This window comes from Vicugna pacos, chromosome 6, assembly GCF_048564905.1.
Source record: "Vicugna pacos chromosome 6, VicPac4, whole genome shotgun sequence".
NCBI lineage: Eukaryota > Metazoa > Chordata > Mammalia > Artiodactyla > Camelidae > Vicugna > Vicugna pacos.
Genome location: NC_132992.1, coordinates 61,358,049 through 61,382,939, shown reverse-complemented (window position 1 = coordinate 61,382,939; position 24,891 = coordinate 61,358,049). Strand labels below are relative to the sequence as shown.

Below are 24,891 nucleotides of genomic sequence, written 5' to 3'. Positions count from 1 at the left end.
GTGAGACATAAGGATTGAATGAAAGTATTTAGCATGTACCTGGCATGGACCAGCACTCAGTAAATATTAGCCTCTTTGGTCTTCTTTTGATATTTTCTCTCCTATCTGAGTAGAGCGAACGCAGGCCATTTAAAAATAGCTAATATTTTTTGAGCATTTACTGTATGCCAGGGGCTACCTTTGAAGTGGGAAGCCCCATGAAAAGACTGGCAGGACCCCCAGGCAGGGCCACTACTTTCCTGCCAGTGCCATCTGGTTCCCTGGCCCTGTGGCATTATCTTGCTTTTTGTTTCTGTAAAATAGCTTGCTTCTAGGAAAGTGAAACTTACCCCTAAGATTCTATTGGTTCACTGAGCTCACTCCTGATTGGTCCATTTGTAACCTCATTTGCATAAGACTCGCTCCTGATTGGTCCATTTCTAAAAAGCTCATTCCTGATTGGTCCACTTTGTTACACCTTATTTGCATATGATGTTGTGAAGCCTAGACTGGCAGCCTATAAAAGCCTGTGTAAACCTACAGACGGGGTCCAGAGCTTGGAGTGTTAACTCCTTTGGGCTTGCCGGCGTAATAAACTTGAGTTCTCCAACCCTCTGAGTGCTGCTTGGTCTCTCATCAGGATCCAGGTTGCTGTCACAACTGAGCTGAAATACTGAGCTCTAACACACTTTGCTGCAACATTTCTGGAGGCTCCAGACAGTTTCTAACCATGTCGGCCCCTTGAGCCGCAGGAGAGGTGGAGCACCCGCCTGGAGGTGAGGAATTCTGAAAGCGAACAAGGAAGTGCACCACCTGATGGTATTCCGGGTCCTCCTTTGCGGAAGTAATTCAGTCTTCTGGGCAGCTGTGCCCCGACCGGACTCAGTGGAGGGACGGACCAATTCACCAAGCAACGCGTCTGGACAAGGTAGGAGCCCCGGGAAGCGTCCATATTTGGGTTAGGTTATTCAGGTCCTGTCCCAGTGGACAGGAAGAGGAGGCTGATACCCTCCTTCATGCTTCTTCGTCTGACGATATTCCGGACGGGGAGATCAGGTCAGGCTTACTGTCTGACAGTATTCCAGATGGGAAGATTAGGTTAGGGACGCCCCAGAGATAGGGAGGGAAACGTGAAATAATCTGTTGGTGTGAGTGCATGTGCGGCCTGAAAAACATGCGATCAGGTTCGAGTTTGTAGCTCCACGGCATTCTGCTACGGAGTTCGAGTGAGTCCCAACCTGCAGTTCTCAGTGACCTCATACGGCTCAGGGTGGTATCGGCCCCTTGGGGTATTGATCAGAGTCAGCGGTTTATACTGACCCGCCAAAGCTAAGAGGCACCTCCGTCTTCGCAAGGGGAGCGGCCAGGCAGATGCAGCAAAACCCCTCCCTTTGTCTCGTTTGCGACACTGGCACAGGGTGGCTACACAGGGAAAGAAAGGGACGTAAAACAGCCTATAAGTAACCAACCCCTGTGCCCTCGGGGTCTAGGGTGAGACTACTTTGAGAAAGTTTCAGACACGACCTTGTCACCAGTCCCCTGGAATATCCTGTTGCGATTAGTGAACCAGCCTCAATACTACCCCTCTGTCTAAAATGAAGACCTTAAGACGTGAGCCAGAGGGAGCCAACCCAGGACTGGCTGGAACCCTCTTTTGAGGTCCCCTTTTTCTGGGTCCATTTATTCTGCCACCAGCCTGCCATCCCAGCCCCATATTATGTCAGTTCAGGCTATAGAGAAGACTTTGTACAGGGACCCCTAGAGCTCGTCCAGTCCCGGGAGAGCCTCAGGGACACCTGCCTGACATGGAATCCTCCTGACTCATTGGCAGCACCTGCAGCCAAGCAGAGAGATTTTAGGCCCAGTGAGGCAGCGGGCTTTTTGGGAACTCCACTATTTTGGGGAGTGGAGGAAACAGATACAGGGGCCACCGTCTGCAGCACAGAAAGCAGACCCACGCCTGTAGGCCATAAAATCTGTCAAATAATAATAATAATGGGGCCCTCAAAATTAAAGCCAACAGTTCTGGATTGCATGAGTAAAGATTTCAAAAAGGGTTTCTCAGGAGACTATGGGATTAAATGTCACCAGGATAATTGCGCACGTTGTGCGAGTTAGTGGCCCACCTTTGGAGTGGGATGGCCCTCAGAAGGCACACTTGACCTGTCAGCTGTTGGGGCCATATACTGGGTAATCACCAGGACCCCAGGGCACCACGACCAATTCTCTTATATTGACTCTTGGCTGACTATCGCCCAAACCTTGCCCCCGTGGGTCCGGTTCTGTGCAAACGGTCAGGGACAATGTAAGATCCTCATGGTCCAAACACTGAAGGTGAAAAAGAAAGGTACAGTGGAGCCGGTCCTTTGGGGGGACCCTGGGGAAGAGCCAGTGGTGCCCCCACCATGTGTTCCTCCTACTTCTGCAGCTCCACCACAGCTGCCTCTAACAGACGGTCCACCGCTGTCCCCACTGCCATGGCCCTGGGCTCCAGGCCAGGAGCCCATGGGGAGGAGACTCCATTCAGCCCTGCAGGCTGCCCAGCCAGCCCTCCGGATGCCTCTCCGGGATACACAAGGGCCCCAACACGTTAACGATGATGGCTCTGTACAGCCTGGCCCCTCCATCCTGAACTACCAGACTTTCAGTACAACGGCCCTCCTGAACTGGAGACACCACACTCCACCGTATTCAGAAAAACCCCAGGCCATGACTGACCTCCTAGAGTCCATCTTCTAGACCCACCAGCCGACTTGGGACGACATCTATCAGCTGCTCCTGATGCTCTTCAATACTGAAGAAAGAAAGCAGATAATGACAGAAACTAGAAAATGGCTACAAGAGCAGGCCCCAGAGGGAACTGTGGATGCAGAGAGATGGGCCCAGAATGCTGCCCCAGACACAAGACCAGACTGGAACTCTAACACCCAAGCCAAACGGGAGGCTCTGCGGACATATGGGAGAGCCCTCCTACATGGGTTGCGACCCAGGGCAAAGAAACCAACCAACATGTCTAAGACCACCATGATCCAAAAGCCAGACGCGTCCCCCATGGACTTCTATGACAGGCAGTTTGGGAGCCCACAGAGTCATCCACTGTAAAGGACACCAAAAAAGAAAATGACCCCGTAAGCAGAGGAAGCCAACTAGCAGATCAGGCTACGCGAGAAGCGGCAAGTCAGTAGGGCCATGCCAGAGACCCTGGGCCATCGCAAAGGTTTGACTAGCACCCGAACTGCCGACACCTCAGGCATACAGCAGAGAGGAAAACTCATGGACCAAAACCGAAGGAGGAACCAAAGGAAAGGAAGGATGTTGGGTGATGCTTGACAAATGGATATATATACCTGAACAACTAGCCCATCAGTTGGTCCTTCAGCAACATGAGCTCACCCACCTGGGAAAGAATGCCTTAGAGGCCCTGCTGGAACTGTACTGTCTGATCCCTTGACTTCCATCCCTCTGTGCCTCAGTCTTGCAGCGCTACCTCGTATGTGCCCAGAACAATGCAAAACAGGGGTTAACTGGACCAAGAGGAATCCAGTGCTGTGGCCAGGCTCTTTTTGAAGATATGGAAATGGGTTTCTCAGAAATAGGGGCTGGCAGAGGATACAAGTACTTGCTGGGTTTTGTCTGCACCTTTTCAAGATGGATAGAAGCATATCAGACATGGACTGAAAAGGCAAGAGAAGTAACAAAGGCCTTACTCAGAGACACTATTCCCAGATTCGGGATGCCATTGACCATAGGGTCAGACAACGGACCCGCATTCGTGACGGAAATAGTACAATAAGTGACAAAAGCGCTAAGCATCCATTGGAACCTACATGTGGCCTACAGGCCCGAAGAGTTCAGAGAGGGTAGAGCGCATGGTCCAGACCCTAAAGCAGGATATGATAAAGCTCAGTCGAGAAACTCAACTACCTTGGACTGACGCTCTGCCCCTGGGTCTCCAGTGGGTACACTGTGCCCCAAGATGGGATTCTCCCCTTTTGAAATCCTATATGGGAGACCCCCCTCCCCTGATTAGACTAGGAGACAATATTAGGGAAATGGGACTTCATAGGCAAATGCAAGGCCTCAAAAAGACTATGTGGGAAGTCCACAGGTGGGTAACTGAAAGGATCCCAGTCTCACAGTGTTACACCCATACAAGCCTGGAGTCAAGTCTGGATAAAGGATTGGGAAAAGGAGCCTCTCAAACCCACTTGGAGGGGTCCCTACCCAGTTATATTAACCACCCCAACAGCTCTCAAAGTTGCAAGTATCACCCTGTGGATTCATCACACCAGAGTAAAGAGAAGCACCACCGTGAGACAAGGATGTCTGGAGAGGCGACCAGAACCTCGAGAAGCCACTTGGAATCAAGACCAGAGACACCTGCCTCACCTGCCAGAGAGCACCAAGCCTTGCTCTAGCCACACCTGGAAGCTGGCCAGTCAATGCACAGCAGAAGCCTGAGGAACCACCAATCAGGACATAAATGAACTCTTTCTGCCACCCCTACTTTATTTTATTAATCAGTATTGTTGCTGAATTACTAGCTCTAGGACTGACGGCCACCACACCCCAGGATTGGAACATAGGCCAGAGACTAATACTAGCTGTATCCTATCTCTCTATAGTGGGAAGCCTAATGGTCATTCAGTGTCTGCTCTAGTAACCATACCTCCCCGTTCGAAAAAAATGAAACCCCAAACCCTTCTGCTGCTTGTGAAAGTAGTTGCTGACATATCTTTTTCAATGACAGGAGTTCCAATGGGACTTGTTCACCAATTTGCATTTGGCAGGAAACTTCTCCACAGGCAAAAGCCCCAGCCCACACACTCAGGGCCCTTTTATAGACCTGGTAAGGACTGGGAAAGGAAAAATAGACCTTGGCCCATGACTTATAACCGGGACCCCCAATTAAGTCCCTTATTAAGCAAAGTCCATCACTTTCTTAATGCTACTAACCCACACCTAGCAAGCGATTGCTGGCTCTGCCTGCATCCCGGCCCCCTCCAGCATGTAGCCAGCCTGATAGGTCTCTCAGATCTAACCAAGTTTAATAGCCCCCTAGGTGGTCCCCGGACTCCGCAGATGTAAGCCCCAAGTCAGTTAATGTACAGTTGGCCCATACAGCTCCTGACTGCATCTATAACCCGGGGACAAAGCATTCTGTAGGAAATCTGGCCACTGCCCTGTGTGCCCAAAGCCATAATTGCACGAGTGTTTATGGTTGTATGCTTGTCAGATCCTGGTGCATACTGAGCCCAGGAATCTTTTTTGTATGCAGGACACACGCCTACTGGTGCCTGCCGGCCAACTGGACAGGTACTTGAACATTGGCCTTCCTTACCCCTCAGATGGACATCGTACCTAATAACCAGAATCTTCCCATACCCCTGACCACCCACACCTGATCAAAAAGGGCCATCCAACTAATACCACTACTCATTGGGCTGGGAATAGCAACTAGAGTGGGCACAGGTATAGGAGGAATTGCCTCATCATCCTACTATTACCAGCAGTTATCCGCAGAGGTCACTGAAGACCTAAGACAAGTGGCTGAGTCCTTAATGGCTCTACAAAACCAGTTAGACTCCCTAGTGGCAGTAGTCCTATAGAACAGGAGGGGTTTAAACCAGCTCACTGCCAAAAAGGGGGGGCTCTGTCTCTTCCTAAATGAGAAATGTTGTTTCCATGTAAGTCAATCAGGGGTAGTCAGAAATATGATCCAACAACTATGAGATGGAGCTGAATGCAGGAGACAGGAATTAGCAAATTCCTGGGCACAATGGAAGAACCTCTGGAGTTGGGCCTCCTGGCTCCTCCCCTCTAGCAGGCCCCCTGGTTATGATCCTTCTAGCACTGCTGTTTGGTCCCTGCATCCTTAATTTCATTACCCATTTCATCAGCTCACGAATAGAGTCACTAAGGCTACAGTTACTGGTTACTCAGTACAGGCCTTTAGACCAGGAAAAGCCCAATGGTGAGTAAGGGGCACCACTGTTAAGGTTGATGCTCACTTCAGATGTTAAAGAGAGCATCAAAAGATGGGAATGAGGTAGGAAGCCCCATGAAAAGACTGGCAGGACCCCCAGGGAGGGCCACTACTTTCCTCCCAGCGCCATCCAGTTCCCTGGCCCTGTGGCATTATCTTGCTTTTTGTTTCTGTAAAATAGCTTGCTTCTAGGAAAGCAGAATTTACCTCTAAAATTCTATTGGTTCCCTGAGCTCACTCTTGATTGGCCCATTTGTAACACCTCATTTGCATAAAGCTCACTCCTGATTGGTCCATTTCTAAAAAGCTCATTTCTGATTGGTCCACTTTGTTATATCTTATTTGCATATGATGTTGCAAAGTCTAGACTGGCAGCCTATAAAAGCCTGTGTAAACCTGCGGACGGGATCCAGAGATTGGAGTGTTAACTCCTCTGGGCCTGCCGGCGTAATAAACCTGCGTTCTCCAATCCTCTGAGTGCTTCCTGGTCTCTTGTCACGATCCAAGGTTGCTGTCACAACTGAGCTGTAACACACTTTGCTGCAACACCTTGAGGTGTTGAGGCAGACAGAGGCAGAATCAGAGCAGTCCGGCCACAGAGCTCATGTGTCTATCCATTACACCACAATGCTTTTCTTGTTGTATTTAACAATATTTAGCCTCAGCATGATTACCATCAACTCTTCCAATGTCCAGTCTTTGACAATTTTTCTGGGTACCCCAGAGCCCACATCAGTCTGGAGGTAGAACAGGAGGATTCTGGGTCAGCTTACCCACAGGAATGATTTTCTCAAAGTTGCCACTGCTCCCTGGGAGCTACCCATAACTCCTCAGAGAACAGCATGAAAAGTTCAGTTTCAGAGCCTGAGAACAGCTGGGACCTCAGGCCAGTCATCACCGTAAGTAACAGCCCTACCTCATGAAAATCCAGCCTGTGAAAAATTGCAAACTTATAAAAAAGATCAGTGCATGTGCGTGGGAGAGATGATGTACGTTATGTAAAGATCATTCACTTTATAAGTATGGCCCTTCAGGCTTCTTTTATTTAGTAATCTTTCCTATGCACTTACAGTGATTTCACTTTTTAAAAATTCCATTTATGTGAAACTTTACAGGGACATGGCTGGCTATTAAGTCGAACAAGTTACCCCCGTATAATTCCATGATCTTGATATTACCGGGAAATTGCTGCAAACTTTGCCTCACCTGACCCTTTCCCTTGTATTTTTCTCTTCCAAATTTTCCTATGAGGAGGTACGTTTTGAATCTAATTGTAGAAAGAACATCCTTGAAAATCATTCAATTATCACAATAGAGAGAAGTTAATTTGGGCTGTGCCGGGAGCTCCCGTCAACCATTACCATCTTTTTTCAGCACTGGAAAATTACCAAGTTTCTTTCCCTAGTGTTTTAAAACTTGCAGAGCCTCTGGGAATCAGCAGTTAAGGATCTGGCCACCAGCCAGTAACCAGGGCGTGGAGGCAGAGCACTTGTGACATCGTGGAACTTAGAGGCCAGTGAAGGGAGAGATGGGTCCAGGAGCTGGTCTCCAGAGGCTGGCCTTGGCCATTCCCAGGCAAGTGGTCCCAGTGCTGTCTCCAGCGAGGATGAACGATGTGCCTTTCTGACCAGACTGTCAATGATGGGATGTGAAATCACTGACAAAAAGCAGAAAGTGAGGAGGAGGAGGATGGAGAGTGGGGATGAGAATCTGTAAAACCTTGGAGAGAAAAGTGAAGATTATCCTTTCATTACATTTTCAGAAAGTTGAAATCATACTTCAATATGAAACAGAAGGTGTGGGTTTCCAGGGGCTAGCGGATACTCAAACGTCACCAGCCTAAACTGAAAAAGAATGAGGAACCCAAGCATTCTGTAAGTTTTAGGGAGTGGCCTTCTAGAGAAAACAAGAGCCAGCTGCAAGTTTACATTTCAGGAAAACCTGGCCCAGTGAAGTCTCTCCTGACTCATGCTTATGGGCCAGAGCTCATGCCCATTGGCTGGAAAAGGTTGACATTTCCTAGTAAAGCAATCAAATGTGGAGATGGGACTCAGGGCTGCTTAGAAACCCCCTGCAAACTCTTCTCCACAATCCTTGCACCTACTTCTTTTCACAGGGCCTGACCAGGGTGAGGCCAGCAGGTGCACTGGATGTAAGATTTAAGGATGCCCTCACTGTCATGGTAGTGCAAGTCCTGGGTTGGCCCTGAGAGGGAGGGCCTCCTTAAATCTCGTTCCCTAGATGCCTCCCCTGCCTCACTCCCTTCCCTGCCCTGCCTTTCAAACTCCCCTCTGAGCAGCCCCCCAGTTCTAAGTCACTTGGTTTGGGATGGGGGGTAGGTATTTTTCAAAGCTCTTCAAGTGATTGTAATGTGCAGCCAGGATGGAGAGACACTACTTTAAGTGAACAAGGGTTGGAGGCAAATTGAAGGAGTCCAACCAAAAGCCAAGAATCTACCTTGACTTTATCCTTTCCTAGTAGGTTGACTGGGGAAAAACATCTTATCAAATTCATTTGGGTTCAGTCTGTGCACTATATTGTAGGTCACAAAGGCTTCCATGTAAGGTTGCCAGATAGAATACAGGACACCCAGTTAATCCGAATTTCAGGTAAACAACAAATGATTGTTTAGGCTTATCTGAAATTCAGATTCAACTAGGCATCCTGTATTTTTGTTAGCTAAATCTGGAGCCCCTCGTTCTGCATGACATGCCAAGGTAGGTGGACTTGAGTGTACAGGGCACTAGTTTGTATTACAGAACACAAGGTACATTGCATATAATTTGTATTCTAACAAGAAAAAAAATGTCCATAGTCAAATACATCTGGCAAACACTGGGTTAAACCAAGCTAACCAGGTTTTTAAAAACTTCTCAGAGGCTTTAATAAACAAATATACACTGTGACCCCTAAAGTTGGACACTTGCAGATTTTCCAAACTTACACAACTGAGGGTTCACTTATGAGCTATTGTTCCAGAAAACTTTTTTTAAAAATATTTTTATTAAAATATAGTCAGTCCACAATGTTGTGTCAATCTGGTGTACAGCACAATACCTCAGTCATACAGGAACATACATACATTCGTTTTCATATTCTTTTTCACCGTAAGTTACTGTAAGATATTTAATATGTTTCCTTGTGCTATACAACAGAAACTTATTGTTTACCTATAGAAAACTTTAAAAAAATTATTTATCTATTTAAATTTTAAAATATTTTTTATATTTTAAAAGTTTTTATTTATTTATTTATGTATTTTTAATTGAAGTATATAGTTGGTTTACAATGTTAATTTCTGGTATACAGCATAACGATTCAGTTATACGTATATATATTCCTTTTCACTGTAGGCTATTATAAGTTATTGAATGTAGTTTCCTGTGCTATAAAGTAGGCCTTGCTGTTTATCTATTTTATATATAGTAGTGTGTATCTGCAAATCCTGAGCTCCCAACTTTCCCTCCCCGCCGGTAACCACAAGTTTGTTTTCTGTGTCTGTTCTGGAAAACTTAATGTGGAAAGCACTGAGTGAGAGGTGGGGTGCTACTTAAGGGTTTTAATAGGCAAGTGACAAATTAGACTAATGCTTGAGATAGGTAATTCCACTTTCAGGAGTGTCAGTTCGAGAGGGAACCCAGATAGAAGCCAGTGTGCTAGGGCTGCCACAACAAAACACCACAGACTGAGTGGCTTAAACAACAGAAATATCTTTTCCCACAGTTCTGGCAGCCGGAAGTCTGAGAGCAAGGTGTCAGCAGGATTGGTTTCTTCTGAAGCCTGTCTCCTTGGCTTGTAGGTGGCCATCTCCCCACTCTGTCTTCATGGGGTCTTCCTTCTGTGTGTGTCTGTGTCCTAACCTCCATTTCCTATAAGGACGCCAGTCATATTGGATCAGGAACCACTGATATGGTTCGTATCAAAACCATTCATTTTACCTTAATCACCTCTTTGAGAGCCCTATCTCCAAATACAGTCACATTCTGCAGTATTTGGGGTTAACACTTCAATATATAAATTTGGGGGTGGGGCACAGTTCAGCCCATAACAGAGGCTTTTACAATAATCCTATTGAAAATGATGAGGTTGCAAATTAAGGCATTGGCAGTGGGAATGCAGAGAAGGGATTGGATCCTAGAAATATCAAAGAGTCAGAACTGAAAGGACAGGGGAATTGATTAGATGTGGTGAATGAGCAAAAATAAAGCCCAGTTTCTAGCCCAGAGTAGCACTCAAATATATTTGTTTCTATCTCTTCACTGTTCCCTGAGTTTAGAATAGAACCTTTCATGTAACACAAATTCATATGCATAATGCAGTGTTGGAGTGAATTCATTTCAGGGCCGGAAGCATGAGCAACACAGTCATTAAATATTCCCCATTTGTTTCTAAACATTTTCACTAGTGTTTGTATTGAGATGATTGACTAATCTCTGCATCACCTCTCTCCACCCTTGGAAAGAACACTAAACATTAGAGGAATCCCGGGCCTACCTGTGCCAGATTCACTCTGCTCCAGTGGGTGGGGTTCCGGTGGTTTCCAAGGAGAACAAAGTCTTGGTGAGGAGCAACAGCTTGGATGGAACTGGCTCCCTTGGGGGCCATGGTCCTCAGGACCTTTAAGACACATTGAAGACCAGCCCTAGTCCCACCTTCAACCTAAGAATTAGTCAGAAAAGCCAAAAACTTCGGGGAATCAAAATCCGAGTCAATTTTTGACAGTCTGATAAAAATCACTGAGTGGTTTAGACAGATGAAAAAGTGGCCAGAGGACATTTTGAGTGGCCTTCAGTTCTACAGAGCAGGTGAACTCCACGAAAAGGAAATTCTTAGGCTTGCTGGAGTCAGGCACTAAAGACCCATCTGTCAGTGCCCTCCGAGCACCAGCCAGTGGGCACCCTTCCTGGCCTCATTTGGCCTGGGCACTGGGAACATCAACAATTGGATGGTTGTGGGATGAAGGGGGTGTCTTGCTAACACCCTGAAAATCTGCCAGAGCTACCACAAGCTAGGACCCATCTTTGCTGAGGTGGAGAGAATTCTTGTTGATACAAGTGTTCTTTAAGTTAAAAGCAATAAATGCTTTTTGGTTTAACTAAAAAAAAAAAAAACCCAAAAAACACAACATTGTAAAATGACTATAACTCAATAAGAAAATGTTAAAAAAATTTAATAATAATAATCATTTGGGAGAACTTGGATTCTTTTTCTTTTTCTCCTAAGGATTGATGCATTTCTTAGCTTTTTGGCCTCTACCAATTAAATAAGGATGCCGGCCTAAGTGCAAACCACTGCCTATAATCTTTGTCTCTTGCGAGTCTTTAATCTTTCCATGGCTTCTGGCTCTCAGCCTACACTTGAAGTCTACCGCATTCTGAAGATTTCCCTTGACCAGTCATCTCAAAGCATTAATATTCTGCCTTGTTATAGAACTGGAGGCTTGCCCTGAGCTCCTTACTCAAGTAATCACTACTTGAAAAGCAGGAAGGTGTTCGTGACTCTCCTATGGCTCCCAGCACATACCTTGATTATGCCAAACACTCAGCTGATTGTCCTGAATCTGATGCAGAGCCACTACCAGTACGTCCTCTACATGCAGCATTCAAAAATCACTAATATGCCCTCCTGTTGATATATTTTCCCTGTATATCTAACTTAAATTAATCCCACAACAATCTAAGCCTTTTCCTACTCCACTGGTAGTACATCATTTGCAAAAATGGCCCAAATCATTCTCTTCCTTGTATCCTTGCTTCTTTGCAGTGTGGCTTTCCATCTCCTCCCATCAAGAAATAGAATACATTTTCCAAATACTCTTTGTATGTGGGCTGCCCATGGAACCAGCTTTGACCAACAAATCACTGTAGAAGTGGTGTTATGCCCTTTCCCTGCCACCCCTCGCTTTAGCTAATCCCCAGAAGCGGAGATCCTTAGCTGACCCATAACTGACCATGGATGCATATAAGAACCCAGCAAAGACCAGAAGAATGTACAGCTGATCCACTGTAAATTGCTGATTTGTAGAATCATGATTTAGGAAAATGGTTGCTCGTTTAAGCCACTAAGTTCTGGGACGGTTGTCCTACAGCAATAATTAAAGCCATCCAAAATGATCAGATGTTTGAAGAGTGTAAGGAATTCCAGTCAATCAATATGGCTCCACAAATTTATGCTTTGATACAATTTTGGTGCTTTAAACTCATAGTAATAAGAGATAAAATAGACAATAAAAACTGTATAGCTGGCTCATGGATAAATATATCTGCAACCAGAAATCTACAATGCTCCAGGAATGAAAGTAGGGAGGAGGGTCACTGGGAGATTGGTCTCTGCAAAACAAAGGGAATTAAAGAGTTCCACCTGAGGCAGAGACTAAAAGTCAGTTTACTACTTGAAGCCAGGAGTTGGATGGGGTAGATAACGCTCTCACTTTTGCCAGCTCATGAAAAGAAGCATAAACATAATTGTCCAGGATTACCATTCCAATCAGGCATTCTCCCCTCAACCCCCACCGGCCTCCCCTACCGACTTTGCTGAAACCAATGGGCAGTTCTCAGTCCGCATTTTAATATGCAGACTTTGATAGGGGTGATCTCCATAGACTGGTTTCCCTCCTACTTCACTGGCCACTTTTCTCAGTTTCCTTTTTAAAGGTTTCCCTCGTCTTCCCAAACTCTTATACAATTTGAAATCTTTGAACTTAAACTATTTTTAATTAAAAATTCAACAGATAGGATAAACTCTAGACTGAACACAACACATAGGGGATTAATGCATTGGAAAATAGTACTGATAAATCTACCCCTGCACAGCCAAAGATACAGAGGCATAAAAAATGTGAAAAAAAAGGCAAGGAACATAGTTTGAACAGGTAAAACACACGGCAAGTAGGAGCTCTGGAGAAGGCAATAAGGGACGCAGTATTCTGAGACAAATAGTGGAGACTTTTCCATGATTGAAGAGAGAGAAGAGTCCTCACAACAAAACAAGTGCTTTACGATGGATGCATAAAGGAAACATATGCCTACCAGACGGGCTGAAGTAAAACTGCACAGCACTAACATTGAAGAGAAGAGCTCAGAAATTCCTGACAGGAAATATATGCTATCTTATTTACAAAGGAATGGCAACTGCATTGACAATAGATTTCTTGTCAACAAGAACAGAATCAAAAAAATAGAAAATATTAAAAGAAATATCAAAGGATAATATTCATTAAGAAAAGTAAGCCCAAGTCATGAAATACAAGAAATAATAAAATAAGAAATGATTACACTTATCAATTTAATTATTGATGAATAATTATTTATTCATCAAGGCATATATATTAACCTTTTTTTGGTATTTAAAAAGGGTAAAATTCAAGCTCTACACAGCAATACTACGAGAGAGAAACACCCTGTTTGAGCTATGAAGCCTATGCAATAGTAAAGAGAAGGATAGAAATTCTTATTACCTTTACCCTTTCTTAGAAAAGTTTAAGGTTATATATGTATGCTTAAAAAATTAAAGGGAACCACTGAAATAAAATAAATTTGTATTTATTAAAACACTCAAGTATATGGAAACCTTATTAATACAGTTAGAATGCAGGAAAGGAGACATTTACAAAGCTAAAAAAAGAAAAATATGGTAAAGAGAAAGCCTAAAATAAGAAGGCAGAAGTTCAAATCTATCTTTCTCTACTGAAATGGTTATCAGAGTGGATTTTTTTTTAATCCAGCTGCATGCCTCTTATAGGAGATGCAATTAAAACAATACCAAAAGAGAAAGTATGAATACAAAGGAACTAAAAAGATGTACCATGTAATAATAATAAAAAGAAACCTGGTACAGCAATATTTACATCAGATTAAATAGAATTTAAGGCAAAAATACTACATAATAAAAGGAACAATTCACCAAGATGTAGCATTCATGAACCTGTAGGCACCTAACTCTGAAAACTCCAAAGCCAAAGCTGAGAGAAGTATAAGGAGAAATTGACAAGTCTACCATCATAGTGTAGATTACTGAGATCAAGTAAGATGAAAACTTAGGAGGAATTTTAAAAGTTTGAACAACAACATATGTACTAGACATGCAGGGAAAAGTTCTTAAACCCAACAGTCCAAATTTCTATAATCTTACCTCCTATTAAAATCACAAAGGACACCTTGACACATGTGAAGCCATATCACAGAGGCCGTGTTCTCTGACAACAGTGCAATTAAATTTGACATCAACACTGAAAAAAAATGTAAAACAACAATACTATGTGTTTGGAAATTAGTAAAGCACCTTTGTAAATAACTCATGGGTTAAAGAGGAATTCACAGACGAAGTGGTAAAATGTTTAGTAGTGAATGACAACAAAAGTACCCATGTCACAATCTTTGAGAGCTGGTTCAAATAAAAAAAAAACATGCTGTTTTGGATATTTTTGGCATAACTGGAAAAATCTGCATAAGGTCTATAGATTAGATAATGGTATTACATTAAATTTCTTGATTTTGATAATTATCCTGTGTTGCAAATGAATGCCTTTGTTTTTAAGAAACATGCACTAAAATATTTAGGGATTTAGGCATATGAAACTTATTCTCAAATGGATCAGATGATGATGATGGTGATGGTATCCAGAGAGAAATAACAAAATGTTATCCCAGAAACAGTGAATCTGGGAGAAGCACACACAGGAGGTTTTTTTTTCTTTTTAACACTATTTTTGTAAATTTTTTAAGTTTGAAATTAGTTCAAAATAAAAAATTTATTTAAAAAACCCCTGTAATATGCAGTTAATGCTAAAGGAGACTATTATAAAATCAAAATGGTTGTGTCTTTTAAGAGGGATAGTGATTTGCAAGACTTGATTTCCCTTCTGAAGGTTCTATGTTTCACTGATTGGATAAAACAAAAACCTGTTGTCTGAGAAAACTGCATGTTCTGCAAATGAGCAAAGTTGACCACGATGCCTGTTGTATGTGAAACAGCATCTCACGGCTGCCAGCACCATTAGCTAGGAATTGCCTTGGGGATAAACATAGACTAGTGACTAAACAATGATGTCACACAATTGTTTTCAATAAATGAACCAAAAAGGCAACTTGTGCCGCATTCCAACTAGTTCATAAAGCTTTATTTAAGAAGCTTTGACCCTGGGATTTCTCTAAGTTTTTTATATTACTTTGTTTTGGCTCCTCTCTCCAGGTGCCATAATTCTAAACAGTGGAAGCCAGTCTCCTTTCAGATGTTTCCTGAGTAAGCTCCCCCTTAACTTCAGAAGCGTGCTGAAGTGTCAACATGTTGCAGAGAGATTGTTTCCAGACGTTGTTCAGCGTCATGTAGAAAGATCCTTCTTCTCTGGGCCCTTACATGTCCACAGGGTCTCTCTGTTGCCTGATAAAATTTTTTGGTGAATAAGCAGCAAGTTCTAGACTGAGCATCTGGGGAAGGTTGTGTGGTGGAGAGTAACTGCTGGACGTGAGAGAGGAGGCTGCAGGCTTTAGCTGTGGGGGGTCACTGTTCTCTTCTTCAGTAGCGTCTGGGGGGCCTGACGGGGTAGGCCCTCTGGATTGTTTGGGGACCTTACTCATTTTGCAGCAGACTCGCTTTGGGAGCCCCGTTTGGGACACTGGCCCATCAGATTTAGGGTTTTGGTCCTGCGTTACCTGACAAAGTCATAGCTACCTTTGGGTGTATGGCACCCATGACATCTTGACAGCCAGAAGGAGATTAGAAAATAATGCCACCTTTACCAGCACAGGTTAGGCTTCCAATGACTTCTCTACCTCTTCCTTACTGGCGAGTGTAGAGGCTCCAGAAGTACATGCAGATCTCAGAGCTGTGTGCACATATCATCATCTCCTGGGAGCCAGCCATGCTCGGGGGGATTCAGCCCTGCTTCCCGCTCCACCTGACCAAACCCCTACCATAGCTGTTCACCGAAAAAGCTTTCCAGACTGGATGGCGTAAGCTGAGAATCCTTAATCCATCAGACAGAAGTGTGAGTCCCTTTTCTAACCTCCACTCCCTGACAGTTATTAGCTTTGAAGAAAAAAAGAAAAATATGACTGGGTGAAAATAAATGTTTCATAGGAGCAATTGGTGAGGTTCTGGTGGAATTTTTCAGGCCATGGAAAGTTAGTGCTAGAAAATAGCAGTGTTCAAAATTTTCCTTATTAGCCCAAGTTTTATAAAGATGCTCTAAATAGCAATAATAATAATAATAATAATAACAGAGCTGGTCTCTACTCCTCCCCCAACCAAAGGTTTTCACTGAGCACTGGTTGAAACCCTCCAACTTAAGAAAATGTGGCCCAGAGAAATTGGAGCCATACCCCAGGCATGTCAGCTGTTTGGTCACAGCCCTGGGACCAGAGCCCTTTCACCCACAGAAGCATTTACTCATTGCCCGGAAGTCAGTGCATCATGAAAAATGGATGGCAGGGACTGGTCCCTGCCCGCAGCAATTTTCAGCATAAGAAAAACACTGTCAGAGTCAGCACACACAGAAATGTTTTTTTCCAAGCTTGCCAAATATGGGCAGCCACGCTAAAACTCTTTGCAACATTTATATTAATACGCAGCAGACTATGCCTCCAGGAATTTGTATGACTTCTCCACCCCAACACGAGGTCCAGGCCGTAGAGACAGTGAAGTAAGAAAGCAAACAAAGCCGAGGTGCAGGGTGTGTGTATTCTTCAGAACCCGTGGGTGAATCCCACAATAGTGCCAGCCTTCTCCACTCTGACCCGGACTGAAATTAGGCATGCCATCCCATAGTTTGGCTAGGATTTTGTTTGTTTCTTCTTTTTTTCCTGGGAAGAATAGGGAGAAAGAATAAGAAAACACTACTTCACATAACAGCATGGTTATATTAATACACTATTTTAAAACTTGAAACAGTTCTCCTACATACAGCAACTTAAGTTCCACAGTAACTCTATGAGAGTATAAGAGCAGCATTCTCTTTTATTCCACAAACAAGGGAAGAGGAGAGACAGGTCATGCGGTTCGCCCAGGGCCACTCCATTGCTTGGTGACAGATGGGATGATCAGTCAGTGACTGGGGGAGGAACACTCCATTTTATTTTCCATCAGACTCTAGAGGATTCAGACTCTCCCTTCAGTATACATGCCATAGACCCAAGCAGAGGGACTGTTCTAATTTGGAGGAACAGAAGAGAGAAGATATTCCAATGGTACGTGGATCAAAAAGGAAAAAGAAAACATAGACAATAACAGACATCACAGAATTCCCCCTGCCTGTATGTTCTTCAGAACTGCTTGTAGATCATTTATATCCAAGTAGAGATTTGCGTTTGGTGGATAAGTTCAGGACCCACACGTTGACATATCCTTGACAACCTTATGTTTGCTGGTTGAACTACCCTTCCCTGTGAAGAGTTTAGATCCCTTTACTTCACTCCTGACATAAGGCTGAAGAAACTTTTTAAATGAAGAGTGGACTTTGAAAGGAAAGATCTGTGGCATTGCCAAAGCAAGCCCCAGGAGCGAGAGGACAAATTTGGCAGCTGTCAGGACGGATCAGCTCATGGAGTGAGAAGTGGGTTGATGGGAGGGAACTCTGTCTACAAAGACAAAGCTGGACATGTAGGGCCAATTTTTCAAGCTGCTTCTCTTCCGGGGGAAACCACCCATAAAACCCTACATGCCTTGCCACCTCTTCCGATGGCGGTAGAATGCTACCCCTGGCAGAAGACTGATTTCTAATTTCAGTGGCATTACTGGGGATGGAAACCTCCATGTTCAGAAGTCTTGAAATAACACAAGTTTTTTCAGCAGCTTGTCTGAGCTCTCCTGGAATTCCTTCAAAATGCAGAAGGATGAGTAACCTTGGGTTCATTTCTGTGCAGCGGGCTGGGGAAAGCCCCAGACACAAGCTGCCAACAGGGCAAAATTCGTAAAGTGAATCTCATGAACAAGCGATTAGTTTTCAAATCAAAACCTGTCGAGGCTTAAGATGTCTTTCCGGCAACCCAGGGGTTGCTCAGCTGCCTGTTTCTACTGTACTAGAAGCTTCAGGAAATGATAAGGTGGGACAGCCAGCGAGAAAGCTAGCATCATCCACAAAGGCTGGGCATGGTTTTCAAATAAGGAGTCACTTTCCACTCAAAGAGTTTCTGACCTCCCTAGAAGTTGAGCCTGGAAATGTCTGACTCTTAGAATACACATGAATACCAAAGAACCAATGTCTGGGGAACACACATTTTCTTCTTTCTCTTTCTGAGGGACCCATATTAGAAGCCCCTGACAACCTTCCTCAGGACCACATCTGCTGGGTGTGCAGGGACCTAGAAAGCTGTCCTTGGTGTGGCAGCTGACCTTGGGTTTATCATTTAATTTGGGATTGGTAATTCACAGTCAAGGCCATGATTATTGTGATCCAACAGAAGTGAGCCTGCCTGGGCATGGGAACCCAAGGGTTATAATTTTAAGGATTTATTCCTTGGGAGTGGAGGCGAAACACCATTGGAAATAAAGCAGCCCAGCTGTGAATGCCTTAGCTGTGAGTTTTAGCAGGACTCCCACACCTTTCAACACGCCCTCTGGGCTTGTCAGTGGGCCTGGGGAGGCATCACCTACTCGGGCTTGGAGGTGTTGAAGCAGGACTTGGGCAGTTCACTAGACTCTACATGGGAGAGCTGGAAGAGGCCTGAGTGGTGATGTTTCCGCTCACCATTTTCTCTCCAGAGCAATCTTCCGGAAACACAAATCTAATGTTCTCATCGCCGGCTTAAAATGGCTTTCCATTGTTCCAAAAGAAAAGCGCGGTTCCTCAATACTGTTTACCCATCCCCACCTGTCCCAGCTCCTGCCTGCCTCTCCTGATCCCTCCTTTCCTCATTCCCTTTGATCTAGCCGCAAGGACTTTATTTCAGTTCCTCCAATGACCAAGCTCTTTCTCTCTCAAACCCTCCCTTACCCCTCTTTACTTTTTAATTTCTATTTCTCCTTTGGTGTTTAGTTCCAATGTCACCTCCTCTGAGAAGCCCTCCCTGAATTTTCCCCTCCCCACCCCCGTTAGATCAGATAAAAGTGCTTGTAATGTTCCTGCAGAGCATCCTATTCTTTTCCTCTAGGGCCTTTATCATTGTTGATAATTATATACTTATTGTTTACTTATTGGATGGATTCCAGTCTCTCCCACCAGATTATAAGCAATATCTAGTTACTGTTGTATGTCTCATGCCTACACAATGCCTTGCACATAGCAGACACACAGTACAGTGATCTCAGCATGATGAAGGTGAAGAGGTGAAGTGGAAGGCAGCAACCTTCCTGTGGAAATCTAGAACTCTGCTCCCATCCACACCTCCAGGCCTTATTAGTCAATGGCCACTCCACTGGTCAATGGCCACTCCAGCCAGCCAAACACTTTTTCTGGAGGAGCGTTTAACACCTGTGGATAAAACAAATCCGTTCTTTTCACTAGTTCTGGCTGCTCAGAATGCTGGGGGAATTTGCGAGAAGAATTTGAGAAAACTGCCCTGTTCACTTTCCTGAATCATAGTCCTGCCTTGAACACATCCCACCAGCTGTCCCATCTCTGGCGGGGTGCACAGGGCAGAGTGAGGGAATCTACGTGTGGAGTCTGTGGCCTGACAGTAGGATCCAACAGAGGCAGATACTTAAAAATATGCTGACAGTGGGGCTTATGGCTCTTCAGTGCACTGGAGGCAAAAACCCTTGTTTTAAAAACAAAGCCAAGAATGTCCCTGAGTCAATAGTCCTAACCCTTTCTCAGTCTGCTGAAGAGGCCCTGGGTCTCAGACAGAGGACCTGCTTAGAGGTTATTGTCTCGGTAAACCCAACTGTCATTGATAAAGCACACACTGTGTATAGTAGGGCTCAGGAGATAATGGGAGATGTAGATCACAGAAGGCTACTGATGGATCTGTGTAGATAGACAAGAACAAAACCACGAGAGCATAATTCTAAGGTTACACAAAGACAAGAGTCTACACTCTGCTCCTGAGCAGTGAATTTCCTCTACATTAGGGATGAGATCCCTGTGAGCTGAGATCATTCAGGAAGTCTTCCTGGAGAAAGTAAGTTTGAGCTTTGAAGGGAGAAAAAATAGACTGGAAAAGAGAGCTGAGCTGTGAAAAGCTGGGCCCACGTTACTAGGCTGCCTGGAGCTGAGTCTTTTGAGTTGTGATTTGGGATGCCTCTAATCAACCGTTTGGGGAAGAATAAATCCCTGTGTAGCATCTATAATAAACTGCCCAACATCTACGTGATGGGAGTGAAGTTTTGTTTTTCTTTTCAATTGGATGGTGGGATGAAATGCAGTCCCAGTGCCTCTCTGATTCTCTCACTAATCCAGGATCCCAAGTAATAATCACTTTGTTCCACCAGCTGACTCAGGGTCAAAATAAAATCTTATAATTTGGACTATGCATGTTTTATTACTGTATGTTCTCTCTCCTGTTGTCAGAATCATTCTCCATGGAAACATTTAAGGCCTGAATTTTAAGCAGCTGTGGCCACTTAGCTACTGTTAGCCTAAGTAGAGTTGTAAGAATAAAAAGGCACAGGGAAAACCACAGCAGCAGTTACTTTCCATGGGGAGTCAGGTTTTGGAAGTGAAGCTAAAACATCTTCAGCTATAACAGCATCTCTTTTAAAGTAAGCTATTTCTCCCGGGAGAGTTTGCAGCTCTGGGCAAAGGCAGGACCAGAAAAGATCAAGGATGTCTTTCTAAGGCTGTCAACAGAGCAGCTGACACCTTGAAGTTGGTCTGCTTTTGACCCCTTAAAAAGCCAAGACAGCAGCAAAAGTGCCCACATTACATTTTCTATAAGCTGGCCAAGCATCTCTTTTTTTAATGTATAAACTCCCCAATATTTCTAGAGAATAGGCAGGGAGGGACATCCTGGGAGATCAGGCCTTTATCTCAGCAGGTGTCACTGAAGCCTGTCTTCTGTACACTTATCTACCCTTCTCTTCCATCTTCCCCTGTAGGGCCCACTCTGGACATCCCTGGTCTGTGCCCTCCTCATTGCCCGTGGTTTCTGGGCCTTCATTTCCCAAGACAAAGGAAAATCCTGCAAGATGGTACAAATGGGCAATTGGAGAGTTATTCTCCTCCGATTTCCCCTACAATATTTAGGGGAAGTTAGATCTTGGAACTAATTCCAGCAGCGATGAGGTTAGAGCTACTGTCAAAGCTTGAGCCCAATTGGATTTTGTTTAGGAGGTGGTCCCTTATCAATTTCATCTCCAAATAGAAGATAATAGACTAGCAGTAACTCAAGGTGAGTAACTCTGCAAACAGGTGGGTGAGGTCTCTGGTTGATGGAGGGGGTTGTTCGTGGGTACTAGGTCTCCCTGGGGGCATGGCCATCATCTCCTGTAAGCAGAGCTTACGGGAATTTTGTCCATCTGTTGTGGTTTTCCCAGGTGCAAGATAGGGAAGATGGGGACTCTACTCAGGACCACTATGAGCGGACATTGGGTGAGGTCTCTCAAACTTTACTATGTATTGCAGAGCATCTTAAAATCTCCTTAAAATGCAGACCTCCTTTCAGTTGGTCTGGGACACAGCCTGCATTTCTACCAAGCTCCTGGTATTGTTGATGCCACCAGTGCCAGGCACATTTTGAGTAGCAAGAGTTAGGTTTTTATTTCTGCCTTTATGCTTTCCTAGCCCCTGCTGGGCTATGTTATTTTATCAAAGCAAAGCAGTAGGGGTGAGGGCCAATTACTAGCCTCCTGAATCATCCATTATTAGAGCTGTTTCTTGCAGTACATTAAAAAGGGCCCTCCCAGTAGTTCCCCCTTGCGCAAGAAGCCCATTTGTAACAAAATACTGTGGGCAAGCAAGCCACTGTGCAAAGCTGCTTTGGCTCTTTCTGCCCGCTGCCAGGTGGCTGCTAGTTGGTGTTGGAGCAGGAAGTATTATGTGATAGTGTTGATGATGCTGATTCCCAAGGGGGGGGTGGGGAGTTCTTGGCTGCAGCAGCTTCAGCTCCCATTTGCTGCACCGCCACTCCTGTCCCCGGGCTCGTGGGAAGGATGAAGTGGAAACGGAGAAAAGCATCAGGCGAAGTTCTACAGACCTGGGAATATTGTTTTTCACTTTCTCTGCTACAGGACATCCTATGCCTTTTATAAATATTTAAAGAACAATTTCCATCTTGAGAGTGCCTAAGTGTGGGGGCTGGTGAGGAGGATGGTTGAAGGGAGAAAGGAGGAAAAAAGTGGTGCTTGTGGTGTATGATGATTGGAAGTTTGGGGAAAATCCTAAGGGCTTGTCTCAGGTCAGTTTTCTCATCTGCAAAAGGAGGCATTGGACTTGATTGGAGATGTTAAACTAGGGGTCTGTGATTTAAGCTGGTAGTAACTCCTTGCAGTTGTAAGCAATGTTTGATAGGTGTGTAAATTTTTCTAGAGTGAGAGCTCACAGATTTCAACAGATTCTCATGGGTCTATGATTCACAAAACGTTAATCAGCACCTTTTCAATCATAATCATCTTCGAGTCCTTCCTGGAGTGCATCCGGAGCGCTAGGCTTCCAGAAGCAGCTGACATCAGGTTCAGGCCACTGGATTAGGAGGGACAGGGCAGCCGCCTAGAATCATTTTCAGCAGAGGTGGAAGGGGTCAGCTATCAACAACCCCATTTTGCAGAGGGAAGACTGAGCTGCAGTCAATTCAAGTGACTGCCCTAAACCGCGGAACTGGGAGCTGAGCCTAGACTAGAACCCAGGTCTGACCCACAGAGCGCCAGGTCTGCACTGCGGAAAAGTCCCTTCAATCAGGCCACCGTTTCCGAAGGGCAAGACATACATGGCCCCAGTGCAGGAGCCCAGCCGGATATTTCTAGCTTGCTGAATGTCAAAAATCCAGGCCGCTTCTCCCAGCAGCCTCCACTTGTCAGACCAAATCAAGGCATCAGAGCGTCAAGCAGGCAAATCAGCTGCGTCCAGCACCGGCCTCGCTGGGCCCACGCCGCCCGCGCGGTGCACCTGACCCTGTCGGCGCGCAGCCCCGCCCGGCGCCCACCTGCAGCCCCCGCGTCCTGCCTGAGCAGCCGCCGGGGGTTTTCTTCGTGTGGAGCCCCTTGGCAGCCTGCCCTGGCTTAATCTCAGGAGAGAGTCTCCCATGGCCTTCGACCCCAGCGTCGGATTGGGCAGGACACTCCCTTCTGTTTTTTGTTTTTGGGGGGTATTTTTGGTTTTTGGTGTTTTTTTGAATCTCTCACTTTCACTTGCTTTTCTCCTTCTCAGCACAGCTCCCATCTCCCGCCTGAGTTCCTCTCTAGATCCAAATCAATGAGCTGATTTGTGTCTGCAGAATCCAGTTTTACAGCAACACAAGCAAATACCAGTCCTGAGGGTCTGCTGTTGGTTTCCCTTCCCAGCTTCCCTTCATTGAAATATTAGAACAACTCCTGGCTGGGCTTTGGACACCAGCGGGCTGACCTCAGGGAGCTGACAGTCTCCTGGGCGGCGAGAACATGGTATTTTAAAACTGACTTGATAGTGTCATGGGCAGGCAGAGAGAACACTGCGTAGTGTTAAAAGTTAAAAGAAGTCAGGGTGGCTGTGCATGTAAAGGGAGTCTGAGTGACAGAGAAGAGTGTGGATTTGATCCTGACAGTGCCGGCCTTTGGAGGGTTTTGTTTGTTTGTTTGTTTCATTTGGCTTTGGAGGGTTTTTAACCAGGGAAATCACCAATCAGATTTATTTCTTTAGATGGGACTGGAGGCAGAACTTCTGTAAATCCCAGCACAGGGGCAGCAGCATCCTTAAAGCTTGTAGGATATTCCAGAGCAGGGCCACGTTCTCCCATTAGGAGATCAAATTACCCATTTTTTTCTGCTTACCCCCACCACCACCCTGCTGCTTTCTTCCTATCCCTAGCCCCACTCTGACGGCTTTGGCCTCCTGCATCCCACTGGCCCTTGCCTGGCCTTTAGGTAAGATGCTAGGTTGACTGTACTTCCAGTCCACCACCCTGTTGCCAACATTCATTGACTCAATAACTATAAGTGGTTGCTCTGTGCCTGGTGTTGTGCTAGTCCTGGGGGGGCATCCAGAAGGGAAGATACACGTTTCCTGATCTCAAAGAGCTTAGAATTTATCCAGTGGTTCCCAAGTCTGCTCATGCATCAGAATTATCTACAAAGTTTGAAAAAATACAGCTGATTGAACATCACCTGGACTGATGAAATCAGAACTTGGGAGGGGGTAAAGTTCCAGGGAACCATATTACTGAAACTCCCCTCCAGGTAATTGTGTGAAGCAGTCAAGAACCGCTGGTCCTTAGAGGAATGCTGAACTGGAATTTCCCTGGTGGCTGTTCTCCTGCATGGTTGATGAGGGAAAACAAATCCAGGGTCTGGCTCTTGGCCACAAGAAAGTCAGACATCATCAGAGGAAGACAAGGAAAGCTCAGTCTAACTGGGCTATGAGTCTGCAACGTGTTCACGTGACTTCAAAGAGGCAGGAGGGACAGTGGGGTTGGATGAATGGAAGGGTGGAGTAGAATGTATTGGGTTGGTGGGTGGGGCTGTGCCTGCCTAGAGTGGATGGTGCCTCTTTTTCAACCTAGATTATATAAATCATCCATTAGAAAGCAGGAGACCAGCTCTCTGGCTTGTCAACTCCTTTTCAGCACCATCTTGATTGTCACAGTCAAGAGGTAGGGACAGTCGCACTGGACAGTTTCAAATGGTAGCTCTGATGAATAACTCATAAAAGCAAATCATCAAGTGCGTTATACACAAACCCATAAAGCTCCACCAGTCAAGTCTGAGTGCTGGCGCAAGCTGAAGCAAAGGAGGTGTGTTCGCTCACTGTTCCCAGAAACAGCCTCCAAAAGCTCATGGCCACACCCTGAGAGATTCCAGGAGGGGGCAATCCTGTCTACTCATGCCCGAAATCTCACACCCTGGAGGGTGGACCTTCGTGGGGT

The 24,891-nt window shown here is 45.2% G+C and overlaps 1 long non-coding RNA gene across 1 annotated transcript; it reads left to right on the top strand.

Annotated features, from left to right (window-relative positions):
* Positions 1–7,547: 7,547 nt before the first annotated feature.
* On the top strand, positions 7,548–15,370 carry LOC140697137 (uncharacterized). The gene is made up of 3 exons (XR_012073970.1): positions 7,548–7,639; positions 7,728–7,839; positions 15,155–15,370. It is a non-coding gene; the product is annotated as an uncharacterized lncRNA (long non-coding RNA).
* The last annotated feature ends 9,521 nt before the right edge of the window (positions 15,371–24,891 follow it).